Genomic DNA, 11581 nt, shown 5'->3' on the forward strand with positions numbered 1-11581 from the left:
TGTAAACTATAACTACCTTGTTTTCCCTGGATCTCGGGTCTGCCTCCTCAATGTAGGTAGTTTGCTCAATTGGCCTGGGTTCACTCCCCCTGCACCATGGCTGGAAAACTCATTCAGGACAGTCAGGTGGGGAGACATTACGTTCACCTCATTTGTTGCCCATTTGTCAGGACTACTGTCCTTCATGGCCTGATGTCCAGTGTCTCACAAATTATCGTTTCATATATTGTGTTCATCTTTTGGTTGTTTCTGGTGGGAAAATGAACCTGGTGCATATTACTCCATCTTGGCTATCAGCTCAAGTCCCATGATCTCTTTTAAAATGTATTTCATCTTGAGCACCTGGATGGCTCAGTCGGTTGTGTCTGCCTTCGGCCCAGGTCATGATCCCAGGGTCCTGGGATCGAGTCCTGCATCAGGGTCCCTGCTTCTCCCTCTGCCTCTACCCCTCCTCCCTACTCTCTCTCTCACAAAAATAAATAAAAAATTTTAAAAATCTTTAAAAAGAATGTACCTCATCTTGCCTTGCCTTACCTGTTGGCCTGCCAGTGTGCTGCAGAGGGCTGGTAACTATGAAAGTACGTAGCACTTTGCAAATATGTGTGCCCGGGTTTCTGTGCATGCACAATATACAGACACACAGCGCCTGCTACCATCAGTTGCACCTCGCTCACCTTCTTCCGCACTCTTCTTTCTGCTTCTGGGAATCTTTTATGGGTCTTGAATTTTTTAAGTAGTTTACCCAACAAGTACTTTAAAATTTCAAAAAATAAAATGCCCTTGGCCTGAGAATTCATATGCCAGTTGTAAGTTTTATTTGATGGTAAATGGCTGAAATAGACGCCCTGGAGAGAACTGGTCCTTTTGGCAGCACTGGCCTTAGGCAAAATTGTAAGTAGGTGAAGTATACCTTCAGGGAGCTCCTAGATTCTGCCTCCTATCCTCCCTCTATTCCAGAGCCCTTGAGTTCTCTCCCCTAATGCTAAAGCAAGGGCTGCTTTCATTTTTTTTTTTTTAACATTTAGTTGTCAGTGACTGATAACTTAAGTTTTTACTCTTCTTCAAATATTTGCATTTTCACAGAGAGCAAAACATTAAGGCAGGTAGAGAAAATTGGTTTTAACTGCTTTGATTGGAAGAGGCTCCTTGTAGCTATATTGAGAAAATGACTCAGCAGAATAGAACAGTGATTGATTAGTGATGTCTGCACATACAAACACAGGAAGTGAGAAATTTGCCATCCCTGCTCTAATCTAGAAGTGTTCATTCTATTGGAAAATTTCCAAGCACTAGAAATCAAGTGTAAAAAAGACTTCTGGGGACAATTGAAACTCATTAATGACCTTGCAATTAGCCAAAATAGGGCTGTTGTATGGCATTGCATAAAAAGTTGAGAGTGCTTTTTCTAAGTGTAACAAGAATCTGGTGAAATATCATAAATAGAATATAATGCCATCGAGGTCTTTTATACTAATCCTTTAGTGTGTGTGTGACCTTAGAGAGTATTCCTTTTTGTTCCCGCTTTACCCTTTAACTGTCTTCTTTAGGGCTCATATAGTAACCCATGCGAAGTAAGCATTTCCAGAACCACTAAAGTATTTCTTCCATACATTACTGTCTTAATGAACTGAAAAATCCTCCAAAGCCCCAAATGTTTCACTTATTTATTTCCAAGCTATTTGATGCCCATGTAAAATAACAAGCACCTTCTAAATTAGAAAGTAATTCATTTATTTCTGTTTACTTTCCCTAATATGAAAAAATGAAGTACGTATTGTCTTCTACGGTATAGAATCACAGAAAGGATAAATATTCTGGGCTGATCTTTAAAACAGTTTCTTATAAAGGTCAAGCTTGGAAAGGAAATGAACAGAGTGCTTAGAACATACCAGGCACCGCGCTAGCATTTTCACATATGATGTCTCATTAATCCTTACTAAGACTGCTCGAGGGGATAACAGTATCATCCTTGTCACTACACATCATTGGAACGTGTCAAGGTTCCACCAGTATAGGTGTGAATGAGACCATGGCGATGGTAATGCATACAGGTTGCTGGTCCAGAGGCTCTACCTACATTACTGAAGTCCTTGGTGCTCCCCTTACACCTGCCCTTGGGGCTCAGGAGGCATCTCTCCATGTTTATGATTAGTTCCCTTGTATGCTCCTGCTTCAGCATCCCAAAAGGGACCCTCTGCCAGCCAGCCACCAGGGAAAGTCCCCTTGCCACGGCTCTGCTGCCAGGGCCCTTCTTGGGAACTTGGTTTCTAGAGCTCTAGTGCTGTTCCTGGTGCTCTAAGTTTACATACCTCCATCCTGCTAAATGGTATCAGGTCTCCTGTAGTCTTCTACTCTGTTAAAGACCCGTTACACCCTTGCAGAAATGGAAGGGTATTTTTCTCCTTAACTTGCAATTGGTATTTGCTGCTTCCGGCTCTGAACTCCACTGCTTGTTCTCCAAGTTTAAGAAAAATAATCCCTTTTGAAAACAACTTCCTCAGCTTCTGCCCATGGCTTTTCTCACCTTGTGTTGACTGAGGACAATAATTCATTCCTTTTTCCGTTCTTCCAATATCGTGTTGGTAGGCATGAAAGTTCTTCCTTACAGGTGTCCTTTCCCTCATGCAAATTAACCCATCCAAACAAAGTTCTGGGAAGGAGGGGTCCTGTCCCCCAACTCAGTGCCATGGCCCTCCTGATGCTGAATCCCAGTTCTGGCTTGGCTACCATGCCCGGATAGTGGTGGTCACGGAAACTGACAGTCAGAGGTCAGACCGCTGACCTGAACTCAAACCATTAGTACGCGATGTCCTGCAGTTCAACCTCAAGACATCTCCCACGATGACCCCATGCCGCATCACTGTGGGGCGCTGCCTTTCATCTCCAAGCATAGCATGGCTGTTGAGATTCCTTTCCCACCTTTCTCAGATGTATTCACACAACCCCAAATTTTAAGTGGCCGAGTATGAGGTTGAGGTCCATGTTGCTCTCTCCTTAACCCCTGTCACTGCATATAATTCAAAGTGCCCAGTATTAGGCTTCATGGCATTTTATGCAGTTTGTACCACAATAAGGTCTGATCTGCTATGAGTGAAAGATGAAAAGTAGCCTCCATCCGGGCTGCGCAGTTTCTCTCTTAGAGGTTGCCACCTTTCTATTATTTAACTATGTTGCCTCATGTGAATACGGCAGCTGGGGTAGCGCCATTGTTTCTCAATGAGAGACCACATGATTGTCAGGTTTCTAAAAACTCTGTAAACTGCAAACAAGGTGTGCTATCGTGAGCGTCCTCTCTGCAAAACATATGCCCATACAGTGATGACCGTCCACATCCATGGAGCTCCTTTGCTCCCGTGACATAGATTTCTTCTCACACAGAACCCGAGTGAGTCTGGGCACTGGCGCGTGCACGTGGGCAGGAGCAGCCGGAGAGCGGGATTTCCGCATTTAACAGCGAGAAGGAAAAAGGGAGAATGTCTTGTATCCCCAAATAAAAAATTTCTAACTCAAAGCAGTTGGAAAAAATCCACACGTACATTATATAATTTTTAAAAGCTGTATAGTGTATCTGTCAGGAATTCAATAACTTTTAAGATATCTTGATGGAACTATATGAATATACTCTTCAAGGTAGTAATTAATTCCCTAGGGAGAGCCCTCGTTTTAAAAAAAAAAAAAAATCATGTTACCAGAGAGGAAAGAAAATACTAAAAAGCTAGGAAATTGCCCCATAAGGTAGCTGACAGTTAAGTCTTTTGGAAGCCCATAGAGGAAACGGAGGGCTTTAAGTGTAGGTCATTGATGAAAAATTGGCTCTTCTATAAAGTTGGATAGCCATGTATTACTCACATGAAGTTCTACTGAAACATGTCCCAGGGGGTTATCATATGGTGCCTGTGGCGGCAAAGAGTTTCATGTCACCCACAGAGAAACAGTGTTGTCCAAACAGGAGCCCCAAATGGCTATGGAGGTTGTAGAACGTTAACAGGAATGTGGAAGTAAAAGTAAATCTCTGAGACCATCAGTCAATCCTCTTTTCTCTCCTCCTCTCCACCTTCTCATACTCTTCTTACATGTGGCTGATAAAATATGGGAAACTCTGAGGCTCCCACTGATCTGCTTAGAAAGATGTGCTACAAGTGTGGTTCTCAGGGGGGCAGTTTGTAGGAGACGAAGAAACACCCTTCCTCTTCTTTGCCCAGATGATATTCCTGTGCTTGGCAAATCAGAGTAGGAGAGACATAGATATTTCCGTTGTGGTTTCACTTTGCACAGAGATTTGTTTAAAAACAAATATTGTCTTGGTTCCTAAAAAGAGTAAATGGCTCTGTCATTTTGATGTCGGTGACTCCTTTCTTTGGCTCTACCAAGCACTGTTGGAACAGGACCAGTCACTTTCCACTTCCCATTCTTCCTACTTTAGAAGTTTGGAACTTCCCCAGTCTCACTGATACCAGCAGTTCTGCCTTCTCTGGTCCTTTTATTTATTTATTTTTTTTAAAGATTTTTATTTATTCATTTGCGAGAGAGACGGAGAGAGAACAAGCAGAGGGAGAGGGAGAAGCAGGCTCCCTGCTGAGCAAGGAGCCTGATGCAGGACTCGATCCCAGGACCCTGGGATCATGACCTGAGCCGAAGGCAGACGCTTAACCATCTGAGCCACCCAGGCGCCCCCCTTCTCTGGTCCTTTTAGTTGAAGTCATAGCTCTGTGAAAGCTTCAGGATTTATAACAAGAGCTCAGATAGAGATGCTGGTTGTGTGAAAGATTAAGGATTTGCCTTGCTCCTTAAAAGGATAGAAGGAAGTGTGAATAGGTGAATGCGTAGCTAAATTTGTACCGCAGAGCTAGGAGAGCTTCCCAATTTTTGTTTATCCCATGAGGATTTCTTAAATTTTTGTCTTCCCTTTTATGTCTTGGTTTCTGCTTTTATCTTGAAGTGACTAACCGGGTTTATTGCCCCTTTGTTTTTTTTTTTTTTTATCATAAGTCATTTCAGATCCATTAGTGGGAGAGTGTGCAAATACTTGACAGTATAAACTAATTAATTTAGAGACGTGGAAAGTAGGGGGGCGCCTGGGAGGCGCAGTTAGTTAAGCGTCTGCTTTCAGCTCAGGTGATGATCTCAGGGTCCTGGGATTGAGCCCTGCATTGGGTTCCCTGCTCAGCCGGGAACCTGCTTCTCCCTCTCCCTCTGCAGCTCCCCCGGCTTGTGTTCTCTCTCTCTCTCACACACACACACTCTCTCTCTCTCAAATAAATAAATAAAATCTTAAAAAAAAAAAAAGAAAAAGAAACGTGGAAAGTAGAAGGGAAGTGGAGAGAGCTTAGATCTCACCCCAGGGCTCCCCTCTTCACCCTGTATGGTTGCTGTTATTTATATCTCGAGTCTGAGCTACTCAACAGGTTCCTCGTACCTGGCCTGCCCCAGCCTCCTGTTTGCCCCTTCCAATTCTTATTCTGTGGGCTGTGTTCTCAGTACATCAATTCACTGAAAATGCCATATCAAAGAAGATACATTTTATTCCAAATCATGATGCCTCTAATTCAATGGTTTAAACTAAAGAAAATATATTGTCTCTTAGAACAAGAGGTCCAGAAAGGGGCAGCATGATCAGAAACTCAAAAAATTCACCAATGGTATAGATCCTTATCTCTGATAAAGTCTTCCGTCTGATATTCTCAGCTTTGGTGTCACCCTATGACTGGTTTTCCTCCCTGTCACAAAATGACTGCAAAAGCCTGGAGGCAAGAAGATACTGTGGACCAATATCTTCTGGTGTCTTCTTAAGAGTAAAGCAAGATCTCCTGGGGGCATCCAGCAGGTCTTACCTCCCAACTCCTAGGGGAGACTTGGATCACAGCACACCCTCAAACTGGCAATGCAAATGAGATTGTCTTTAGACCACTGGACTGCACATAATTTATCCCTGATCTGGTGATTGGCTCACCAGCCCTGCAAGATGGCAGCTGAACAACACCAGGCTTCAGTTAACAAAGATGATGTCAGTAATGGATAGAGAAAAGGCAACGAACTATGTCTGCTACACATGCACTTTGTAAGAGAAATCAAACCAAACAAAATCAAAAGTCAAATTCTCCCATCTATCAGTTGTGGTTCCTCTCCCCAAAGGTAGCCACATTAGCAGTTTTTTGTGTATGTATCCTTCCATTAAAAAAATCTTAATTTATAATCCCCATACATATGTAGCTGCCATTAAGTATGTATATAAATGAAATCATACACACAGACTTAAATATCTCTAAGAACTTCCATATAGTCCAACAGGATCTGCAATATATTATTCATATGTCATAATATTTCATTATATAATTGAATTGTGACTTATGTAGCCAGCCCCCTACTAATGGACATGTAGATTATTTCTAGATTTTGCTTTTGAAACTTTTAATATTAGAGATGATGCTTTATTGAACTTTGTTGTACAATTAACTGGTTATGTTTTCAGGATATATTCATAGTGCAAATTTCTTATGATAGAACTACTTGGTCATTTAAATTTTTGATATGTATTTCTAAATTGGTCTTCAAAAAGGAGGCATCAATTTACATTCACTCCAATAGTATAAGAGGGTGTTTATTTGCTATATCTTCACCAGCCCAGCACAATATCTCAGTGTTTAATTTTTCTCCATATAGTAGACGAAAATGGTATCTCACTATAGTTGTGTTTGATGTAAATTTCAAATCTGCTCATGTCCCTCCACTGGGCAGAATGCTTTGATAATTTTCCTTTGCTCCTAGCATCCAGGTTTGCTGTTTTTCCATGTGGGGCTGCACGATTTGGCCACTGCTTCATCACTCCATTTTCATCCTATGCGACTTTTCCAGCAGTTCTCTACATTCTGGACCCACTGACCTCCTCTATTTAAATAGGATACGGTGATCCTTTTACCTTGGGGGTCCTTGCTCATGGTATTCTCTATGATTGAAACACTAACCTCATCCCCCCGCCCCCCCCACACCTATTCTGTCTTAGCCTACCTAACTTCGACCTGTTCTTCATACTTCACCTTAAATGCCACTTGTTTAGGGAGACTTCTCTGCTCTCCTAGTCTATTTGGGTTCTCCTTTTTATATGCTGTCATAGTATTTAATAATGCATAGTCATTGCACCAAAAGAATACATAGTGTAAAATTTGCACAGTTATTTTTTTAAATATCTGTCTCTGCTGCTAGGACCATAACCTCTCTGAGGCCACCTCTGTGTGTTGGACTCTCTGTGCTCAGCACAGTACCAGGCACACACACATTCCTGAAACCTGAACCGCCAAGCGAGAGCAGTGGGTACAGCAAAGATTGAGGGAAACTGAAAAATCTGGGAAAAAATTGCTGAAATCTGTATGCGAGTGCTGCAAAATTTTTCCATCAAAAACTATTCTTGAACCTTTACTGTGAGCCTGAAACTTCACTGGGTGCATCTGAGCCCACATAGTGGTGATGGGTGCAGAATCGTCCAGGCACAAAGGACTATACATTCTTATAAAGTAGATGTTGTCTGTAGTCTTCCAACAAGGGGTAAAAGAGGGAATCGTATTACTACATGATTCAAATTAACTTCCAGAGGATCATCTCCATTCCGTAAGAAGAGACAGAAACTTCATGTTGCCCTACTTGGGGTTCTCACCTCTTTCCAGAGTTTGCTGAGCTCCAAGGGGCTTATGTGATTGGGCTCATGTGATGCTTGAGAGATCCATCTGTCCCCTTCATTGTCGGATTATGGGCCATTGGGCCACAGTGCTCACCATGTCATATCTTCATTACTGCTGGTAGTTCTCCTTGCAAGAGGAAGCTTCCGCCATGGATTTTTGCTTAATCGGAGAGCACAAGAATCTCCACAGGGCTCTTTATAGCCCCAGCAACCTGGAGATGGTAGGCAGTGACTCCCTCTCTGGGGTCTTCCTGTGTCTGTAGGGAAGGGGGCTCTGGCAGGAAGGTGGGTGCAGAGTTTCTCACAGGGCCTCCACACTTGCTAAACCCTCTCCCTGACATTCCCTGAGCTCTCCTCTCTTCTGGTGCCCTCCAGCTTTCCTTTCTACCCCAGACTGAGGGAGTCCCTACCTAGACTCAAGGGAAAATACCTATTTCTCTGAATCAGAATCCTCTAAATTCCCTGAGTTTAGGCTTTGGAATTAAAAAAAGAAGGAAAAAAAAAAAATCAGAAACTCACATTCTTCTTCCTGCTTTATACCCTCTCATACTCCTCCAGTGAGACCATGAACCCAGGCCAATAACCTGCTGGACGGCGGTGTGAGGGCAGATTGGGGAGGGAAAAGGGAAAACTTGGAGGAAAATGACACAAAAGAAAACACTGGATACTCTAGTCTTTCAAAAATAATACCCCTCTCCACATTTCCAGGAGGGGGAGGTTAATACACTAAATGCAACACAGACGTTGAACACTCTCAACGTCTGTGATGATGATGAGCACTCTCAAAGATCTTCAGGTTTAGTTAGTGAACAGCAACAACAAAAGCACATTTTATAGTAGACTGACAAAGGTAGAAGCCAGATTTATGGAAATTGAAGAACTTAGACTATTCTTTTTTGACTTTAAATCTCTCTTGTAATCTCTGTCTATTTTATTTGGTTTCAGTTCCATGAAAATGAGAAAAGCAGTACCAAGCAGTGTTTCTTTCCTTGTTTCTGCTCATTTTCTGTAGAGTCAAAAATAACAACATTCAAAAAATATTGAGACCAACAACAAGAACAACAACAAAAGGATGAAAACCCTGTGCAGGAAAGAGTACAAATTATTCAGTATCATATAAAAATACATGTAGCTGTATCATATGACCTCACTGATATGAGGAATTCTTAATCTCAGGAAACAAACTGAAGGTTGCTGGAGTGGGGGGTGGGGTGGGAGGGATGGGGTGACTGGGTGATAGACACTGGGGAGGGTATGTGCTCTGGTAAGCGCTGTGAATTGTGCAAGACTGTTGAATCTCAGATCTGTACCTCTGAAACAAATAATGCAATATATGTTAAGAAAAAAAAAAAGAAGAAGATAGCAGGAGGGGAAGAATGAAGAAGGGGGGGAATCAGAGGGGTAGATGAACCATGAGAGGTGATGGACTCTGAAAAACAAACTGAGGGTTCTAGAGGGGAGGGGGGTGGGAGGATGGGTTAGCCTGGTGATGGGTATTGAGGAGGGCACGTTCTGCATGGAGCACTGGGTGTTATGCACAAATAATGAATCATGGAACACTACATCTAAAACTAATGATGTAATGTATGGGGATTAACATAACAATAAAAAAAATTAAAAAAAATACATGTAGCAATTTTTAAAATATAGTTAATTAACCTAGTGAATGTTGCAGTTCCTCTGCAGTCATTAAGATGTGTCATGTAAATGAGCATTTAATAAGGTCTTTCTAAACACATCTTTCACTACACAGCCCATGAAATTTCTGAAATGTTTCGTTTCTCAAGTACACACCAAGTTTGTGTAGACCATTTTAATTTGCACTTAGTAAACATTTATTAAGCTTCTGCGTCATACTGTGCGTAATACTTTCACATGTTTATCTCATTTCATCTTCACAATAATCCAGTAAAGAAGGTATTAGTATTCCCACTTTGTAAGAGGAAACTCGGAGGATTAGGTATGTAAGCAATTTGCCCAAGTCACATAGCTAGGAAGCAGTGAACCACTCTTCAAAGTCAGGTTTTCTATCTCCAATTTCATTGTAAAGTCATCCACACAGCTCATATAATATCAGTAATTTGGTCATTTCAGAAAGCAGGATTTTAGGTGAGTCTATAAAAAATTGGAAGTGGGAAAAGAGCAAGTGACAGTTCAAAGAGGAAGAGAATTTGAGAGTAGCTCCAGAGAACAGCAACCTGAGGAGACTTTTGTTAAATATGGTGGTTCTCAAACTAATGATGTAATGTATGGTGACTAACATAACATAATAAAATAACATTTAAAAAAAAAGGTGGTTCTCAAACATTAGCACACCAGAATCACCTAGAAGTCTTGTTAAACAGGATGCCAGGACTCCACCCAGGAATATTTGAATGATAGGTTGGGGGTGGAGCTCAGTAATGTACATTTCTTTTTTTTTTTTTTTTTTTTAAGATTTTACTTATTTATTTGACAGAGAGAGAGACAGCAAGAGAGGGAACACAAGCAGGGGGAGTGGGAGAGGGATAAGCAGGCTTCCCGCGGAGCAGGGAGCCCGATGCGGGGCTCGATCCCAGGACCCTGAGATCATGACCTGAGCTGAAGGCAGACGCTTAACGACTGAGCCACCCAGGCACCCCCCTTTTTTTTTTAGATTTTATTTATTTATTTGAGAGAGAGACAGAGCAAGAGCTGGGGGAGGAGCAGAGGGAGAGAGAGAGAGGGAGAAGCAAACTCCCCGCTGAGCAGGGAGCCCGATGTGGGGCTCGATCCCAGGACCCTGGGATCATGACCTGAGCCTAAGGCAGACGCTTAACGACTGAGCCACCCAGGCGCCCCAGTAATGTACATTTCTAACAAGTTTCCCGAAGATGTTAATGCTGCTCTTCTGGAGAACTCACTTTAAAAACCGCTGTTTTAAAAATGGAATATTTGCATGTCTGAAAGACAGAAGTGTGTGAGTAAATGTAGAGTTAAAGGACCACAGGGTTATCTGGACTGGGGACTTGCCTGAGAGAACAGAGGCTGTGGGAGAGGCCAGACAAACTTCTGTTGATGAAGTCAGCTTAGCAATGAGGAAAAAGGCCCGTTCATCTAGGAAAGAAGTGAAAGGAGAAGATGAACGTCAAACCGGAGAAAGGGTTGGAGCAGAGAGGAAATGTGGAAGCTCACCCACATTGTCTTATTTTGGTTTGGTTGGTTGTTTTTATCTGTGGATTTTAAGGAAGGTAAAATTGTTTCCCAAATTGGGTAGAACTCCTGCAGACAGTGGGGAGGGCTCAGAAATCACACAGCGGATGTGTGCTGGGAATCCACAGTGGTATTTAGATGACCATAGAACATCAGTGAAGGGCTGGTTGAAGTTTAAGGAATCCGGCTTTCCTCTGCAGGCCCAGTTCCCAGCCCATGAGAACAAGGTGCATTAATTATTCCATTTATTTTTATTTTTTAATTTTTTAAAAGATTTATTTATTTATTTTGAGGGGGCAGAAGGAGAGAATCTCAAGCAGACTCCATGCTCAGCAAGGAGCCCAACACGGGGGGCTTGATCCCATGACCCCTGAAATCATGACCTGAGCCCAAATCACGAGTCTGACGCTTAACCAACTGAGCCACCCAGGCACCCCTAATTATTCCATGTAAATTGCAATAGGGTTTGATGGTATGGTTCATTTTACATATCAATTGCATGGTTAGGGGATGGCTGATTAGCTGAGAAAAAATTATTTCTGAATGTGTGTGTAAAGGTGTTTCTGGAAGAGATTAGAATTTGACTCAGTAGACTGAGTAAAAAGACGCACCCTCACCAATGTGGGTAGGCATCATCCAATCCACTGTGGGCCCTGATGGAATAAAAAAGAGAAGGAAGTGAATCCCCTTTCTCTCTTCTACAGTTAGGGTGTCTACCTTTTCCTGCTCTCAGCTGTG

The sequence above is a fragment of the Halichoerus grypus genome, chromosome 13, assembly GCF_964656455.1.
Source record: "Halichoerus grypus chromosome 13, mHalGry1.hap1.1, whole genome shotgun sequence".
NCBI lineage: Eukaryota > Metazoa > Chordata > Mammalia > Carnivora > Phocidae > Halichoerus > Halichoerus grypus.